Genomic DNA, 18,686 nt, shown 5'->3' on the forward strand with positions numbered 1-18,686 from the left:
TGGTTTGGTTAACATAGTTGGAGGTAGTGCTGTTGTCATCTAGGGAATGGAGGCCAGGGATGCTACCAAACATCCTACAATGCATCAGACAGCTCCTTACAACAAAGAATTATTCTACCCAAAATATCAAAAGTTCCGAGGTTGAAAAATACTCTAAGTGATGCTGGGCCCTTCTAGATCACCTCATGATGCCAATTATTTAATATGATTAAGTTAATACACTCTTATACAGGAGTAGAGTCATTGGAATCACTGGACAGATATTTAGATTAACCAGTAAGTTTATATTCCAAGTCTAGGAAACTTAGCTTGGAGACTGGGAAAAGATGAAGTAATTATTTTTTGAAAATATCTACAATGGTAGTTTCCAAACTTGATAGCCATTAGACTCTCTAAGAGCTTGGTTTGATAAAAATTTCTGGCCTTACTTTAAGAAATCCTAATTCAGCATATCTAGAATCAGGTTCTGGATCTGAATTATTAAGCAAATAGGTGATTCTGACGATTATTTTAATCTGAGAACCACTGGATTATTTAATGAGTTTTCCAGGCCTCATTGGCCTGGGTATGAAATGGGATCCTGGAAATAGCATCATCCATGCCATCTAAATGATGATGCAGGGCCTCCAGCCCCACCGGACAGTCCTTCCCGGTGATTCCTGGGTGATTCCAGGACTGTTCCGTGCTCTCACAAAAGATCCCAAGAGCTGTCACCTGGGATTTGCTTTGTTCTTTCTCTCCTATCTTGCCCACTTTGTTGATGTTCAGTGTAGCAGAGACTGCCACTTTCTTCCTCCTTTTCAACCCCTTCTCTTCCTCCTCTTTAGTCTCAGGAGGAGCTACATTTCCCAGGTGCCTTTGCAGCAAGGTTGAGTCCTCGACCAGGTTCTGGTCAGTGGGATATAGGCTAAAGATATTAATGATACTTGTGAGAAGTATCCTTAAAAGGAAGGGAGTAGGTGTCTTGCACATTTTTTTTTTCTTTTTCTTCATCCTGCTGCCTGGATTGTGGATGACTGGCTGAAGCTCCATCAGTTTTTTGGTCCTTTGTGGGGAAGGCCAAACCCTCAGGACTGGAGGCTGGAGAGCTTGAAGGAGCTGGGGTCCCTGATGACTATAGTGCCACCCTGAACCACCTACCTTTGGATTTCTTCTGCAAGTGAGAAAACATCTACTTTGTTTAAACCATTTGTGGCGGTGGGGAGGCCCTAGGGTGGGCCCCATGGCCCCTGCCTGCTGGTGATCAGGCCATTGTGGATCCCTTCCCTTGAGTGTGTGTCTGACTCGTGACTTGCCTCTGGCCAACCGAATATGGCAAAGGCGACAGAGTGTGCATTAGATTGTAGTTACCCGCTTGCTGGAGTCTCTCCATCCTTTTCTGGCTTTGAAGAAGTGAGCTGCCCATGTGGGCTGCCAATTTTGGGCAAGAAATTAAGAGCAGATTTTAGGAGCTGACAGCAGCATCCAGCTGACAGCCAGTAAGAAACTGAAACCCCTACAGCTGTAAAGAACCGAGTTCTGTCCACAAAAGTGGATGTTTCTCTCGTTAAGCCTCAGAACAGACTGCAGCCCCAGCTGATGCCTTGATTATAGCTGCAGGAGACCCTGAACAGGGAACCCAACTACGTGCCCAGTCTATTGATTCAGAGAAACTGTGAGAAAAAAATGTGTATTGTTTTCAATCACTAAGTTTGTGCTAATTTGTTATACAGCAATAGAAAACTAATAAACAAGAAGATAAGTTAAAAAATTAATTGTGATGTATGCAGCTAACATTTCTAAATGGCAACACTTGGTGTTGCCATCTTTTCTACCATTAAGGGGCCTATAAACACATGAGCATTAGCCCTGGTGCCCAGTACTCCCTGAGTTTTGCCATTTCCATCTCTGTGCCAAAGATGAACTGTGTTCTCTGGAGGCCTCATTGCTCTCAAGCCACAGTGAGTTCCACAATGAAGTGAGGAGTTGTTCTCTCCCTGTCTCTGTGCTATATACTTTATCGTTTTGTATTCTTAGTAGGGCTGGTTGTGCCTTAGTGCTCACAGAGTTTTTAAATGACAACTGTTCTTTTAATTTCTGCCCGCCCCCCTCCTCCCCATGCTCTCTCTCTCTCAGACCTAAGATCTGGGGGCTGGACCTTATGCCATGAAGTACAGGTATTTTACTGTCCTCCTAATCTCTCTTCTTTCTGACACAATCTCAATCTCCCTGTCTCCCTTTCTCTCTCTCTCTGTTATTGCTCCAAAATCTTCAAGCAAAATTGACTCTTTATAGCCTTCCCTGCCAATAGTGCACTAGACACATTCATCTATAGATACTGTGATGGGTAAGAGCATGGGCTTTGGTGCCAGGCAGGCCTGGCCTTGAGTCTTGGATCTGCCTCTTGTTAGAGGGGAGAGAGTTTTCTTTCCTGGTGTGTATGAGGTGGAATTTTTCCTTAAATTTTCTTAGAGTCTCTTCCTTCACTCGCTCCATCCCAAAGGAGACAGAGCGCTTTTCTGCACTGTCAAGTTAGGAAGAATTAAATGGCAATGGTGGGCTCATCTCCCTCTTGGGTTCCACCCTGACATCATCCTCAGTTCCCCTGTGCTGACCTAGGTCTTGCCTAGGCCCAGAGCTGCCTGCAAAGGTTGAGGAATTCTGGCCAAGAATGGGCTATAGTGGGAAGATCCATTAGGTACTCACACCAGGTTGTGTCCCCCCATTTAGCCTTTATCAGTAATAGAGTGAATATTTTGGGTCCTTCATTTGTTGGCTTTTGTTTACTAGATGGGGATGAAGGATTTATTGCATTTCCTCAGTAACCCCAACACCTCCACCAAGAGCATGATATTGGGCAGGTTTGCAGTATCTAGTACATATTAGGTGCTTAGTAAATCATGGTTATAACTATATGTGTGCATACATCAGTGGATACAGTTTAGGTGTTAGCTGTATATGTGTAACTTTGGGTAGGAGGGAAGGGAATTCTACTATTCACTAGCTGAGCTGCTGCCGAAGGGTGGGTCTCTTTGATGCCCTGTATCCTGTACTGATGTTATCTCTAATAATTACAATGGGCTAGAGGTGGTACTTGACTTGGGGGCTGATGGATTCTCTTCTCCTTCCCACTACTGCCTGTGCCATCATTTCTACTACGGTGAATTCATAAATGGGACCACGAAGAAGGAAACAATTTATTCAAAATCATTGGTGATAAATCCAGATTATAGAGATGCAGATATAGGAATATTGTGGCCCCTGATCTAGTTACATTGTCCTGTCAGCCTGTACAGGAATATTAGACCTCACTGCCCAGACTTTGACAGTGTCCTATGCTAGCAGAGAAACTTGTGGGTGGATTCTCATTGCTTTGTTTAGGCTATCTCCCTCTTCTTCCCTGCAGAAATCTCCTATTTTATCTCTGTTCTCCATTCTGAAATTCCCACGTTTTCCACTTTTCCTGTCAGTTATTGTGTTTCAAAATCAGCAAGTCCCAGGTCTCCCTTTTTGCCTTAAGTTTTCTGTTTGTTTCATGGAAGTTGTGGGCCAAAGCTTTCTGTCTTCTGCCCATCTACTGCTAGGTCATATCCCTAGGGTAAAGGGGTGATGAAAGAACTTTGGATGATTCTCCACTCTGATTGGTAGTTGGCTTTTATCCCCTTTTATGTTATTCCAATTATCTAAAAGTTCAGACAACTGCGTGAGTTCAGGATGAGAGGGAAATTAAATTGCAGCACCCATGAGAAAGACTTGATGGTTAAGAAAAGTATGAGTCAGTGACAAGAGAGCAAATGCTTCCCGTCTTCACATGAAGGAGGGTATTAGTTCTGCATGTTTCAGGGTATTATGTCCAGTTACTAATGTCACGATTTAGGAAAGTAGACCAACTGGAGTCCACATGGAGCAGAGCAGCCGTAATGGTGTCAGGATGAAAGATTAAAGGATATGCAGAGACTCAGCTGGTGGAAGAGACAACTCAGACTCTAACACTTCTCTTCAAATATACGAAAGACTGCTATGAGCAAGCTCAAGTCGCAGAATCATTCCAAGTGGGTAGAGTTTGGCTCAATATTAAGAAGAATGAAATAGAGCATCCCTGAATCAGAAGGTAGTGAGCACATGGTCCCTGAAGTTGGTTAGTAGAAGCTAGTGCTAATTAGTGGCTGACACTTCTTAAAATGGTATCTTATCCATTACTATTTTTTTTTTTTGGCATCGAGTGTTGAAAATGGTAGAGGTTAAAGGTTTGTAAATTTAGCTTGTGTTGTGGGTTGAATTGTGTTGTCTCCAAAAACTATGTTGAAGTCCTAACCCCTAGTACCTTGGAATGTGACCTTAGTTGAAAATAAGGCCATTGCACATTTAATTAGTTAATATGAGGTCGCACTGGAGTAGAGTGAACCCCTAATCCAATATGACTGCTGTCTTTATAAGGTTATAAGAAGACAGCCATCAGGAGACAGAGGCGTACAGAGAGAGTACCATGTGATGATGAAGGCAGAGGTTGGAGTTATGCAGCTGCGAGCCAAGGAAAGCCTAAAGTTGCCTCCAAGCCACCAAAAGCTAGTAAGAGGAAAAGAAGGCTTTCCTTACAGGTTTCAGAGGAAACATGGCACATCTTGATTCAGACCCAGCCTTCAGAACACTGAGACAATAAATTTCTGATGTTTTAAGCCACCCACTTTGTGGTACTTTGTTATAGCAGTCTTAGGAAATGAACACAGCTCCCCAATTATACTAAGACCCAGGGAGATGAAGTGCCTTGCACAAGTCCTAAAACTTCTATTTTTTCCTCCCTTCACAACTTCTCAAGAGCTAAATCAAGATGTCTGTGTGGCATGAAGCAGGGACTCCATGACTGTTGTGGCATGAATTTCCTTAAGTCTGAATTCTAGCAGATTGATGGCTTTCCCAGTTCCTGCTTCCTGTCCTGTTCCTAGCCAGTGCTGTTGGCTCAGCCCCAACACTTACCCTTTGCTCTTGGCACACCTGCCTGCAGTCACAGATAGGAGGACTGGAATTGCCATCCATTCTAGGATAACTTGCTCATTGTGTTTTTAAAAATAAACTCTTACAGTTAGGATGCCAAATTGATGTCCTCTTGAGTACCAGCTGAGATCAGTTGGAAATGACTGCCCTGGGGGATTCTGCCAGAGTTTTGGAGGCCACTTCTGAACCTGCTGGGAATAAGAACTGGAATTAACTGTGGATGTCTGCATGGATGAGGCAAGGCCAGATGGTGGCATTTGAGTGGGAACTTTGCCATTCCCGCTTTAGGATCTGTACTATACAAATTACCATTTAACTATGTTGCCTTGCATTGTGAACTAATTTTTTTTTAATTGGTGTTGGTCTTAATTCACAGTCCACATCTTAAGTTCACATCTTTAGAATTTCTATCCTATACCATAGACTCTATCTATCTATCTAATCATCTCTATCTCTCTATCTATCTAATAAATACTGAGATCTATGATCTATCTATCTATCTATCTATCTATCTAATACATCTGACTGAGGTACTCAGTGTTCTCTGTAGGCTTCACATTGTATAATTTAGAAATAATGATAATGTTGTATTAATAAAGTTATGCACTGAAGGTCTTGGCATCACAAACAAGTGAAAATGGACAACTACCTTTCTTCCTGGAGTCTTTGATTTTGTAGTTCTCATTCCCCCACATCCCCCACAACTTACCATACATTTTGTTTTCTTAGGAATTGGTTGACAGATATTGAAGAACAGGGTAAATTATATAGGAATATAAGATTATATGGCAGGTTGGTAAGTAAAAACTCGTGGTTTGAAGGATTTTATTTTTCTTTTTTACTATAAAGAAACACATAGGAAGGGACTTTTTTCTATTATTAGGAAATGCAAACTAGGTTTACATTTCTCTCGGTAGCTTCTGAGAGTCCTATTTTCACCTCTACTATTGCCCCTGTTTCCCTTTATCTTTTCTCTACTCTGCATATCAATGCAATGAGAAGCACATTGCTGGAGGGCAGGGGTTATGCCTTACTTAGTTTTTAATCTTCACTATCTACTCAGAGTTCAGCAAAAGTAGATACTCAATATGGCAAATGCCAAAACATTTAGTTTATTTAATGAAGGAAATAATATTTATTTTTAAATCCTATTGTCTGATATTCTCCAGAAACTCAATTAATTTGTTTAGCTACTAATTACAAGGACAAGTACAATGCTCTGTCTCTCACAGCATCTAACATTACCTTTAATGCTGTACATGTTCAGGAATGTGTAACTGAATAGAATTTGAGGTACCAGCAATGAACAACTTTCCCACATGAATAAATAAAAGATAAATAAATGGCAGTAGAAGAAGTAAAGGGAGCAAATGATGGAAAGAAAGAAATGCAAATGAGAGGGAAATAAGAAGTAGTTCTAAGCATGACTACTGGGTGATTTGTTAAATTTCAGTTATCGAGATTAGTGCAGAATCTCAGCTGAGTCTCAAACACCATAGATATTTCAGTCCTGTGTTTAAACTGCCAAATAAAAAGTTAACCTCACTCATACAATTATGAGCAAATGCTGCTCTGTGTGTTCTTATTAAATTATTTACTTTTTTTCTACGCTTGCCCAAGTCTGCAGGAATAAGGTTTCAATTGTTTTTGGTTTTAACTAATTTCAGTAATTAACATAGTAGTTGTGAATTATTAAATATAATTTTGGAGTATTATAATGACAAAATAAGAGATATTATGAAAAGATAGTAATTGACTTCTCTCTAGCAGAACTGAAAAAAATCCTAAATCTTCCCCTCAAAAATTCTGCATCTTTCTCAGCTTTGACTCTATCTCATCTCCTTTCATAGCTAAACTTCTTGACAGAGTTTTTTATATTTATTACCTACATTTCTTTGTCATTCCTCAAGTCACTAAAACCTGTACTTACCTTGCAGAAGCTACTCTAAATCTTGTGATTGGCTCTGTACTTCTCCATCTAATGGACAGTGTCCTTGCTTGTCTTCTTGACATCTTAGCATTTGGAACTGTTGACTACTCTTCTTCCTGAGTCCGACCCCTTTTCCTTTACCTTCTTTTAAAAGAAGTTTTAATGATTGTGGGTACATAGTAGGTGTATACATTTATGGGGTACATGAGATATTTTGATACAGGCATACAATGTGTAGTAATCACATGAGGGTAAATGGGGTATCCATCACCTGGAGCATTTGTCATTTGGGTTACAAACAATCCAATTATAATATTTTTGTTTTTAATAATGTATAACTAAATTACTATTGACTCTAGTCACCCTGTTGTGCTATCAAATACTAGGTGTTATTCACTCTTTCCAGTTTTTTGGACCCATTAACCACCCCCACTTCTCCCCATCCCCCTGACTACCCTTCCAAACCTCTGGTAACAATTCTTCTACTCTCTATCTCCGTAAGTTTAATTGGTTTAATTTTTAGCTCACACAAACATGCAAAGTTTGTCTTTCTGTGCCTGATTTAGTTCACTTAACACAATGACCTCAAGTTCCATCCATGTTGTTGCAAATGACAGGATCTCATTCTTTATTATGGCTGAAGAGTACTATGTTTTGTAGATGTATCACTTTTCTTTATTCATTCATCTGTTGATAGACACTTACGTTGCTTCCAAATCTTGGCTATTGTGAATAATGCTGCAACAAACATGAGAGTGCAGATATTCCTTTGATATACTGATTTCCTTTCTTTTGGGTGTATACCCAGCAGTGCCATTGCTGGATCATATGGCAGCTCTATTTTTAGCTTTCTGAGGAACCTCCAAACTGTTCTCCTTAGTAGTTGTACTAATTTACACTCCCACCAACAGTGGATGAGGTTTCCCTTTTCTCTACATCCTCGCGAGTATTTGTAATCATGTGTCTTTTGGATAAAAGCCATTTTAACTGGGGTGAGGTGATATTGCATTGTAGTTTTGATTTGCATTTCTCTGATGATCAGTGATGTCACACACTTTTTCATTTGCCTGTTTACCATTTGTATATCTTCTATTGAGAAATGTCTATTTGGATATGTTTCCCATTTTTAATTTTTATATTATGGTTATTAATCCCTTGTCAGATGAGTAGTTTGCAAATATTTTCTCCCATTCTGTGGGTTGTCTCTTTATTTTGTTGTTTCCTTTGCTGTGCCAGTAGTTTTATAGTTTGAGGTCTTAGATTTAAGTCTGTAATCCATTTTGATTTGATTTTTGTGTATGGTGAGAGACAAGGTCTAGTTTCATTCTTTTGCATATGGATATCCAGTTTTCCCAGAATGTTGAAGAGACTGTCATTTCCCCAATGTATGTTCTTGGCACCTTTGTTGAAAATGAGTTCACTATAGATGTATGGATTCGTTTCTGGGCTCTCTATTCTGTTCCATTGTGTGCCTGTTTTTATGCTAGTACCATATTGTTTTGGTTACCATAGCTTTGTAGTATAATTTGAAGTCAGGTAATGTGATTCCTCCAATTTCATTTTTTTTCTTGGTATAGTTTTGGCTATTCTGGGAATTTTGTGATTCCATATAAATTTTAAGATTTTTTTCCCTATTTCTGTGAAGAATGTCATTGATATTTTGATAGGGATTGCATTGAATCTGGAGATTGTTTTGGGTAGTACGGACATTTTAACAATATTGATTCTTCCAGTTCATGAGCATGTGTCTTCAATTTCTTTCATCAGTGTTTTATAGTTTTCATCATAGAGATCTTTTACTTTTTTCATTAGTTTCTAGGTATTTAATTTTATTTGTAGCCGTTGTAAATTGTAAAAAGAAAGCCATTACTTTCTTGATTTCTTTTTCACATTATTTGCTGTTGGCATATAGAAATGCTACTGATTTTAGTATGTTGATTTTGTATTCTGCAACTTGACTGAATTTTTTTTATCAGTTCTAATAGTTTTTGGTGGAGTCTTTAGGTTTTTCCAAGTACAAGATCATATCATCTGCAAACAAGGAAAATTTGATATCTGCCTTTCTAATTTGGATGTCCTTTATTTCTTATTCATGTCTGATTGCTCTGGCTAGAACTTCCAGTACTATATTGAATAACAGTGGTAAAAGTGGGAATCCTTGTCGTGTTACAGATCTTATGGGAAGGTTTTCATTTTTTCCCCATTCAGTATAGTATTAGCTGTGAGTTTGTCATATATGCTTTTTATTATGTTCAGATATGTTTCTTTTATAACCAGTTTTTTGAGGGTTTTTGTCATGAAGTGGTGTTCCATTTTATCAATTTTTTTTTTTTTTTTTAGTATCAGTTGAAATGATCATATGTTGATATGGTTTGGGTGTGTCCCCACCAAATCTCAAATTGAATTGGCTCTCCCAGAATTCCCACAAGTTGTGGGAGGGACCCAAGGGGAGTTAACTGAATCATGGGGGCTGGTTTTTCTGTGCTATTCTCGTGATAGTTAATAAGTCTTATGAGATCTGTTGGGTTTAGCAGGGGTTTCTACTTTTGCTCATTTTCCTCATTCTCTCTTGCTGCTACCATGTAAGAAGTGCCTTTTGCTTCCCACCATGATTCTGAGGGCCCCCCCACCAAGCCATGTGGAACTGTAAGTCCAGTTAAACCTCTTGTTCTTCCCAGTCTCTGATATGTCTTTGTCAGCAGTGTGAAAACAGACTAATACAATAAATTGGTACCAGTAGGGCATTGCTGAAAAGACAGCTGAAAATGTAGAAGCAACTCTGGAACTGGGTAACAGGCAGACATTGGAACAGTTTGAAGGGCTAAGAGGAAGACAGGAAAATGTGGGAAAGTTTGGAACCTCCTACAGACTTGTTGAATGGCTTTGCCCAAAATGCTGATAGCGATATGGACAATAAAATCCAGGCTGATGTGGTCTCAGATGCAGACAAGGAACTTACTGGGAACTGGAGCAAAGGTGACTCTTGTTATGTTTTAGCAAAGAGACTGGTGGCATTTTGCCCATGCCCTACAGATTTGTAGAACTTTGAACTTGAGAGAGATAATTTAGGGTATCTGGCAGAATAAATTTCTAAGCAGCAAAGCATTCAAGAGGTGACATGGGTGTTGTTAAAGGCACTCCATTTTAAAAGAGAAACAGAAGATGCCGAATAGGAACAGCTCCAGTCTCCAACTCCCAGCGCGAGCGACACAGAAGACCGGTGATTTCTGCATTTTCAACTGAGGTACTGGGGTCATCTCTCTAGGGAGTGCCGGACAATCGGTGCTGGTCAGCTGCTGCAGCCTGACCAGCGTGAGCTGAAGCAGGGCGAGGCATCGCCTCACCTGGAAGTGCAAGGGGGAAGGGAATCCCTTTTCCTAGCCAGGGGAACTGAGACACACAACACCTGGAAAATCGGGTAACTCCCACCCCAATACTGCGCTTTAAGGAAACAGGCACACCAGGAGAATTATCCCACACCTGGCCGGGAGGGTCCCACGCCCACGGAGCCTCCCTCACTGCTAACACAGCAGTCTGCGGCGATCTATCCGCAAGGCAGCAGCGAGGCTGGGGGAGGGTCGCCCGCCATTGCTGAGGCTTAAGTAGGCAAACAAAGCCGCTGGGAAGCTCGAACTGGGTGGAGCTCACAGCAGCTCAAGGAAGCCTGCCTGTCTATGTAGACTCTACCTCTGCGGACAGCGCACAGCTGCAGTCCATTAGGGGAAAGCGGGCCGGTGCAGACGCGAACGACTCTGTCTGACAGCTTTGGGGAGAGCCGTGGATCTCCTAACGCGGAGGTTGAGATCTGAGAACGGACAGACTGCCTGCTCAGGTGGGTCCCTGACCCCTGAGTAGCCTAGCTGGGAGACATCCCCCACTAGGGGCATCTGACACCCCACACCTCACAGGGTGGCGTCACCCCTGAGAGGAAACTTCCAAAGAAAGAATCAGACAGTTACACTCGCTGTTCAGCAATATTCTATCTTCGGCAACCTCTGCTGCTGATACCAGGCAAACAGGTCTGGAGTGGACCTCAAGCAATCCCAACAGACCAACAGACAGTCCTTCTGACTGTCAGATATGAAAACTATCAAACAGGAAGGACACCTATACCAAAACCCCATCAGTATGTCACCATCATCAAAGTCCAGAGACAGATAAAACACAAAGATGGGGAAGAAGCAGGGCAGAAAAGCTGAAATTCAAAAAATAAGAGCGCATCTCCCCCTGCAAAGGAGCGCAGCCCATCGCCAGCAACGGATCAAAGCTGGTCAGAGAATGACTTTGACGAGATGAGAGAAGAAGGCTTCAGTCCATCAAACTTCTCAGAGCTAAAGGAGGAATTACGTACCCAGCGCAAAGAAACTAAAAATCTTGAAAAAAAGTGGAAGAATTGACAGCTAGACTAATTAATGCAGAGAAGATCATAAACGAAATGACAGAGATGAAAACCATGACACGAGCAATACGTGACAAATGCACAAGCTTCAGTAACCGACTCGATCAACTGGAAAGAAAGAGTATCAGCGATTGAGGATCAAATGAATGAAATGAAGCGAGAAGAGAAACCAAAAGAAAAAAAAGAAAAGAAATGAACAAAGCCTGCAAGAAGTATGGGATTATGTAAAAAGACCAAATCTACGTCTGATTGGGTTGCCTGAAAGTGAGGGGGAAAATGGAACCAAGTTGGAAAACACTCTTCAGGATATCATCCAGGAGAACTTCCCCAACCTAGTAGGGCAGGCCAACATTCAAATTCAGGAAATACAGAGAACGCCACAAAGATACTCCTCCAGAAGAGCAACTCCAAGACACATACTTGCCAGATTCACCAAAGTTGAAATGAAGGAAAAAATCTTAAGGGCAGCCAGAGAGAAAGGTCGGTTACCCACAAAGGGAACCCATCAGAATAACAGCAGACCTCTCGGCAGAAACTCTACAAGCCAGAAGAGAGTGGGGGCCAATATTCAACGTTCTTAAAAAAAGAATTTTCAACCCAGAATTTCATATCCAGCCAAACTAAGCTTCATCAGTGAAGGAGAAATAAAATCCTTTACAGATAAGCAAATGCTTAGAGATTTTGTCACCACCAGGCCTGCCTTACAAGAGACCCTGAAGGAAGCCCTAAACATGGAAAGGAACAACCGGTACCAGCCATTGCAAAAACATGCCAAAATGTAAAGACCATCGAGGCTAGGAAGAAACTGCATCAACTAACGAGCAAAATACCAGTTAATATCATAATGACAGGATCAAGTTCACACATAACAATATTAACCTTAAATGTCAATGGACTAAATGCTCCAATTAAAAGACACAGACTGCAAACTGGATCAGAGTCAAGACCCATCAGTCTGCTGTATTCAGAGACCCATCTCACATGCAGAGACATACATAGGCTCAAAATAAAGGGATGGAGGAAGATCTACCAAGCAAATGGAGAACAAAAAAAAGCAGGGGTTGCAATCCTAGTCTCTGATAAAACAGACTTTAAACCATCAAAGATCAAAAGAGACAAAGAAGGCCATTACATAATGGTAAAGGATCAATTCAACAGGAAGAGCTAACTCTCCTAAATATATATGCACCCAATACAGGAGCACCCAGATTCATAAAGCAAGTCCTTAGACCTACAAAGAGGCTTAGACTCCCATACAATAATAATGGGAGACTTCAACACTCCACTGTCAACATTAGACAGATCAACGAGACAGAAAGTTAACAAGGATATCCAGGAATTGAACTCATCTCTGCACCAAGCGGACCTAATAGACATCTATAGAACTCTCCACCCCAAATCAACAGATATACATTCTTCTCAGCACACACATCGCACTTATTCCAAAATTGACCACATAATTGGAAGTAAAGCACTCCTCAGCAAATGTACAAGAACAGAAATTATAACAAACTGTCTCTCAGACCACAGTGCAATCAAACTAGAACTCAGACTAAGAAACTCAATCAAAACCGCTCAACTACATGGAAACTGAACAACCTGCTCCTGAATGACTACTGGGTACATAACGAAATGAAAGCAGAAATAAAGATGTTCTTTGAAACCAATGAGAACAAAGATACAACATACCAGAATCTCTGGGACACATTTAAAGCAGTGTGTAGAGGGAAATTTATAGCACTAAATGCCCACAAGAGAAAGCAGGAGAGATCTAAAATTGACACTCTAACATCACAATTAAAAGAACTAGAGAGGCAAGAGCAAACACATCAAATCAAACTAGCAGAAGGCAAGAAATAACTAAGATCAGAGCAGAACTGAAGGAGATAGAGACACAAAAACCCTCCAAAATCAATGAATCCAGGAGTGGTTTTTTGAAAAGATCAACAAATTGACAGACCGCTAGCTAGACTAATAAAGAAGAAAAGAGAGAGGAATCAAATAGACGCAATAAAAATGATAAAGGGGATATCACCACCGACCCCACAGAAATACAAACACCATCAGAGAATACTATAAATGCCTCTACGCAAATCAACTAGAAAATCTAGAAGAAATGGATAATTTCCTGGACACTTACACTCTCCCAAGACTAAACCAGGAAGAAGTTGAATCCCTGATAGACCAATAGCAGGCTCTGAATTGAGGCAACAATTAATAGCCTACCCACCAAAAAAAGTCCAGGACCAGATGGATTCACAGCTGAATTCTACCAGAGGTACAAGGAGGAGCTGGTACCATTCCTTCTGAAACTATTTCAATCAATAGAAAAAGAGGGAATCCTCCCTAACTCTTTTTTATGAGGCCAACATCATCCTGATACCAAAGCCTGGCAGAGACACAACAAAAAAGAAATTTTAGACCAATATCCCTGATGAACATCGATGCAAAAATCCTCAATAAAATACTGGCAAACCGGATTCAGCAGCACATCAAAAAGCTTATCCACCATGATCAAGTGGGCTTCATCCCTGGGATGCAAGGCTGGTTCAACATTCGCAAATCAATAAACATAATCCAGCATATAAACAGAACCAAAGACAAGACCACATGATTATCTCAATAGATGCAGAAAAGGCTTTTGACAAAATTCAACAGCCCTTTATGCTAAAAACGCTCAATAAATTTGGTATTGATGGAACGTACCTCAAAATAATAAGAGCTATTTATGACAAACCCACAGCTAATATCATACTGAATGGCAAAAACTGGAAAAATTCCCTTTGAAAACTGGCACAAGACAGGGATGCCCTCTCTCACCACTCCTATTCACATAGTGTTGGAGGTTCTGCTGGGGCAATCAGGCAAGAGAAAGAAATCAAGGGTATCCAGTTGGGAAAGGAAGAAGTCAAGTTGTCCCTGTTTGCAGATGACATGATTGTATATTTAGAAAACCCATTGTCTCAGCCCAAAATCTCCTTAAGCTGATAAGCAACTTCAGCAAAGTCTCAGGATACAAAATTAATGTGCAAAAATCACAAGCATTCTTATACACCAGTAACAGACAAGCAGAGAGCCAAATCAGGGATGAACTTCCATTCACAATTGCTTCAAAGAGAATAAAATACCTAGGAATCCAGCTTACAAGGGTAAAAGGACCTCTTCAAAGAGAACTACAAACCACTGCTCAGTGAAATCAAAGAGGACCAAACAAATGGAAGAACATACCATGCTCATGGATAGGAAGAATCAATATTGTGAAAATGGCCATACTGCCCAAGGTGATTTATAGATTCAATGCCATCCCCATCAAGCTACCAATGACTTTCTTCACAGAATTGGAAAAAAACGCTTTAAAGTTCATATGGAACCAAAAAGAGCCCGCATTGCCAAGACAATCCTAAGTCAAAAGGACAAAGCTGGAGGCGTCACGCTACCTGACTTCAAACTATACTACAAGGCTACAGTAACCAAAACAGCATGGTACTGTACCACAACAGAGATATAGACCAATGGAACAGAACAGAGTCCTCAGAAATAATACCACACATCTACAGCCATCTGATCTTTGACAAACCTGACAAAACAAGAAATGGGGAAAGGATTCCCTATTTAATAAATGGTGCTGGGAAAATTGGCTAGCCATAAGTAGAAAGCTGAAACTGGATCCTTTCCTTACCCCTTATACGAAAATTAATTCAGATGGATTAGAGACTTAATGTTAGACCTAATACCATAAAAACCCTAGAAGAAAATCTAGGTAGTACCATTCAGGACATAGGCATGGGCAAGGACTTCATGTCTAAAACACCAAAAGCAACGGCAGCAAAAGCAAAAATTGACACATGGGATCTAATTAAACTAAAGAGCTTTTGCACAGCTAAAGAAACTACCATCAGAGTGAACAGGCAACCTACAGAATGGGAAAATTTTTGCAACCTACTCATCTGACAAAGGGCTAATATCCAGAATCTACAAAGAACTCAAAGAATATACAAGAAAAAACAAACAACCCCATCAAAAAGTGGGGAAAGGATATGAACAGACATTTCTCAAAAGAAGACATCCATACAGCCAACAGACACATGAAAAAATGCTCATCATCACTCGCCATCAGAGAAATGCAAATCAAAACCACAATGAGATACCATCTCACACCAGTTAGAATGGCAATCATTAAGAAGTCAGGAAACAACAGGTGTTGGAGAGGATGTGGAGAAATAGGAACACTTTTACACTGTGGTGGGATTGTAAACTAGTTCAACCACTATGGAAAACAGTATGGCGATTCCTCAAGGATCTAGAACTAGATGTACCATATGACCCAGCCATCCCACTACTGGGTATATACCCAAAGGATTATAAATTACTCTACTACAAAGACACATGCACACGTATGTTATTGCGGCACTATTCACAATAGCAAAGACTTGGAATCAACCCAAATGTCCATCTGTGACAGACTGGATTAAGAAATGTGGCACATATACACCATGGAATACTATGCAGCCATCAAAAAGGATGAGTTTGCGTCCTTTGTAGGGACATGGATGCAGCTGGAAACCATCATTCTTAGCAAACTATCACAAGAAGAGAAAACCAAAACCGCATGTTCTCACTCATAGGTGGGAACTGAACAATGAGATCACTTGGACTCGGAAGGGGACACATCACACCTGGGGCCTATCATGGGGAGGGGGGAGGAGGGAGGGATTGCATTGGGGAGTTATACATGATATAAACGTCATGCACATGTACCCTAGAACTTAAAGTATAATAAAAAAAAAAAAAAAAAAGAAAAAAGAAAAGAAAAGAAATGCTACTAATTATTGTATGTTGATTTTGTATCCTGAAACTTTACTGAATTTGTTTACCAGTTCTAATAGTTTCTCATGGAGTCTTTAGGTTTTTCCAGACATAATATCATGTCATTCACAGACAGGGATAATATGACTTCTTTCTTTCCAATCTGAGTGCTCTTTACTTCTTTCTCTGTCTGATTGCTGTAGCTACAACTTCCAGTACTGTGCTAGAGCAGTGGTGACAGTGGGCATCCTCATTGGTTCCATAATGATTATTTAAGGTTTGGTAAGTCTTCAGTGAAAATGGCTGTGCCAGGATACTTTTTGGGAGGAGCTCTTTAATGTTTACCCCCCACTTTTTTCTATGGTAATCAGTCTATTTATATTTTTATCTATTGTGAGGTCCGTTTTTGTAATCTCTATTTGATCTAGGTGTCAAATTTATTTTTGTAGTAATTACCAGGTTGTCTCTTCTGAATCTTTAAGTCTTTCATTTATTTATATTTAATTCCCCCATATAATTTGTATTTTACATGTTTATGATTCCACTGTTTTCCCTCAATGAAATCAAATAAATTTGTTTTTTTAAGAAAAAAAAAAAAAAAAGAGAAACAGAGCATAAAAATTCAGAAAATTTGCAAGCTGACTATGCAATAGAAAAGAAATACCCATTTTCTGGGGAGAAATTCAAGCTGGCTGCAGAAATTTGAATAAGAAGCAAGGAACCTCATGTTAATCCCCAAGACCATGGGGAAAATGTCTCCAGGCCATTTCAGAGACCTTCATGGCAGCCCCTCCCATCACAGGCCAGGAGGCCCAGGAGGAATAAACAGTTTTGTGGGCTAGGCCCAGAGTCCCCATGCTGTGGGCAGCCTAGGGACTTGGTGTCCTGCATCCCAGCCACTCCGGCTGTGGCTGAAAGGGGCCAACATACAGCTCAGGCTGTGGCTTCAGAGGGTGGAAGCCCCAAGCCTTGGCAGCTTTCATGTGCAGCCTGTGGGTGCACAGAAGTCAAGAACTGAGGTTTTGTAACCTCCACCTAGATTTCAGAAGATGTATGGAAATGCCTGAATGCCTGGGCAAAAGTTTGCTGCAGGACTGGGGCCTTCATGGAGAACCTCTGCTAGGGCAGTGCAGAAGAGAAATGTGAGGTGGGAGCCCCCATGCAGAGTCCCTAGTGGCGTGCTGCCTAGTGGAGTTGTGAGAAGAGAGGCACCAATACCTTCAACCTTGCACCTGGAAAAGCCACAGACACTCAGTGCCAGCCCATGAAAGTAGCCAGGAGGGAGGGTGTACCCTGCAAAGCCACAGGGGCAGAGCTGCCCAAGATCGTGAGAATCATCTCTTGCGTCAGCGAAACCTGGATGTGAGACCTGAAGTCAAAGGAGATCATTTTGGAGCTTTAAATTGTGACTGTCCCCCTGGATTTCGGACTTGCATGAGACCTGTAATCCCTTTGTTTTGGCCAATTTCTCCCATTTGGAATGGCCATATTTATCCAATACCTGTACCCCCATTGTATCTAGGAAGTAACTAGCTTGCTTTTGATTTTACACGTTCATAGGCAGAAGGGACTTTCCTTGACTCAGATGAGACTTTGGACTGTGGACTTTTGGGTTAATGCTGAAATGAGTTAAGAATTTGGGGGACCATTGGGAAGGCATGGTTGGTTTTGAAATGTGAGGACCCAAGATTTGGAGGGGCTAGGGGCAGAATGATATGGTTTGGCTGTGTCCCCACTAAATCTCAACTTGAATTGTATCTCCCAGAATTTCCACGTGTTGTGGGAAGGACCCAGGGGGGAGGCAATTGAATCATGGGGGCTGGTTTTTTCTGTGCTATTCTCGTGATAGTGAGTAAGTCTCACAAGATCTGATGAGTTTATCAGGGGTTTCCACATTTGATTCTTTCTCATTTTCTCTTGCTGCTGCCATGTAAGACGTGCCTTTTGCCTCCCACCATGATTCTGAGGCCTCCCCAGTCAGTGGAACCTCTTTTTCTTCCCACTCTCTGGTATGTCTTTATCAGCAGCATGAAAACAGACTAATACATAATAAGGGTTTTGTCCTTCTTTCTGTTGATATGATGCATCACATTGATACATGTGCATATGTTGAGCCATCTTTGCATCCCTGTGATAAATCTACTTGGTCATGATGAAGGATCTTTTTAATGCATTTTTAGATCTGGTTTGCTAGTATTTTGTTGAGGATTTTTGCATCAATATTCATCAGAGATATTGGCCTGTAGTTTTCCTTTTTTGATGTGCGTTTGTCTGGTTTTGGTATCAGGGTGATACTGGCCTTGTAGAATGAGTTTAGAAGTATTTCCTTCTCCTCTATTTTTTGGAATAGTTTAAGTAGAATTGGTATTAGTTCTTTAAATGTTTGGTAGAATTCAGCAGTTAAACCATCGGGTCCCAGTTTTTTTTTTTTTCCTGGGAGACTCTATTATGACTTCAATGTCATTACGTGTTATTGGTCTATTCAGTTTTTGGATTTCTTCATGGTTCAATCTTGGTAGGTTGTATGTGTTTAGGAATTTATCCATTTTTTCTTGATTTTCCAATTTACTGGCATGTAGT

Source organism: Trachypithecus francoisi, unplaced genomic scaffold, assembly GCF_009764315.1.
Source record: "Trachypithecus francoisi isolate TF-2019V2 unplaced genomic scaffold, Tfra_2.0 Lachesis_group10, whole genome shotgun sequence".
NCBI classification, from domain to species: Eukaryota; Metazoa; Chordata; class Mammalia; order Primates; family Cercopithecidae; genus Trachypithecus; species Trachypithecus francoisi.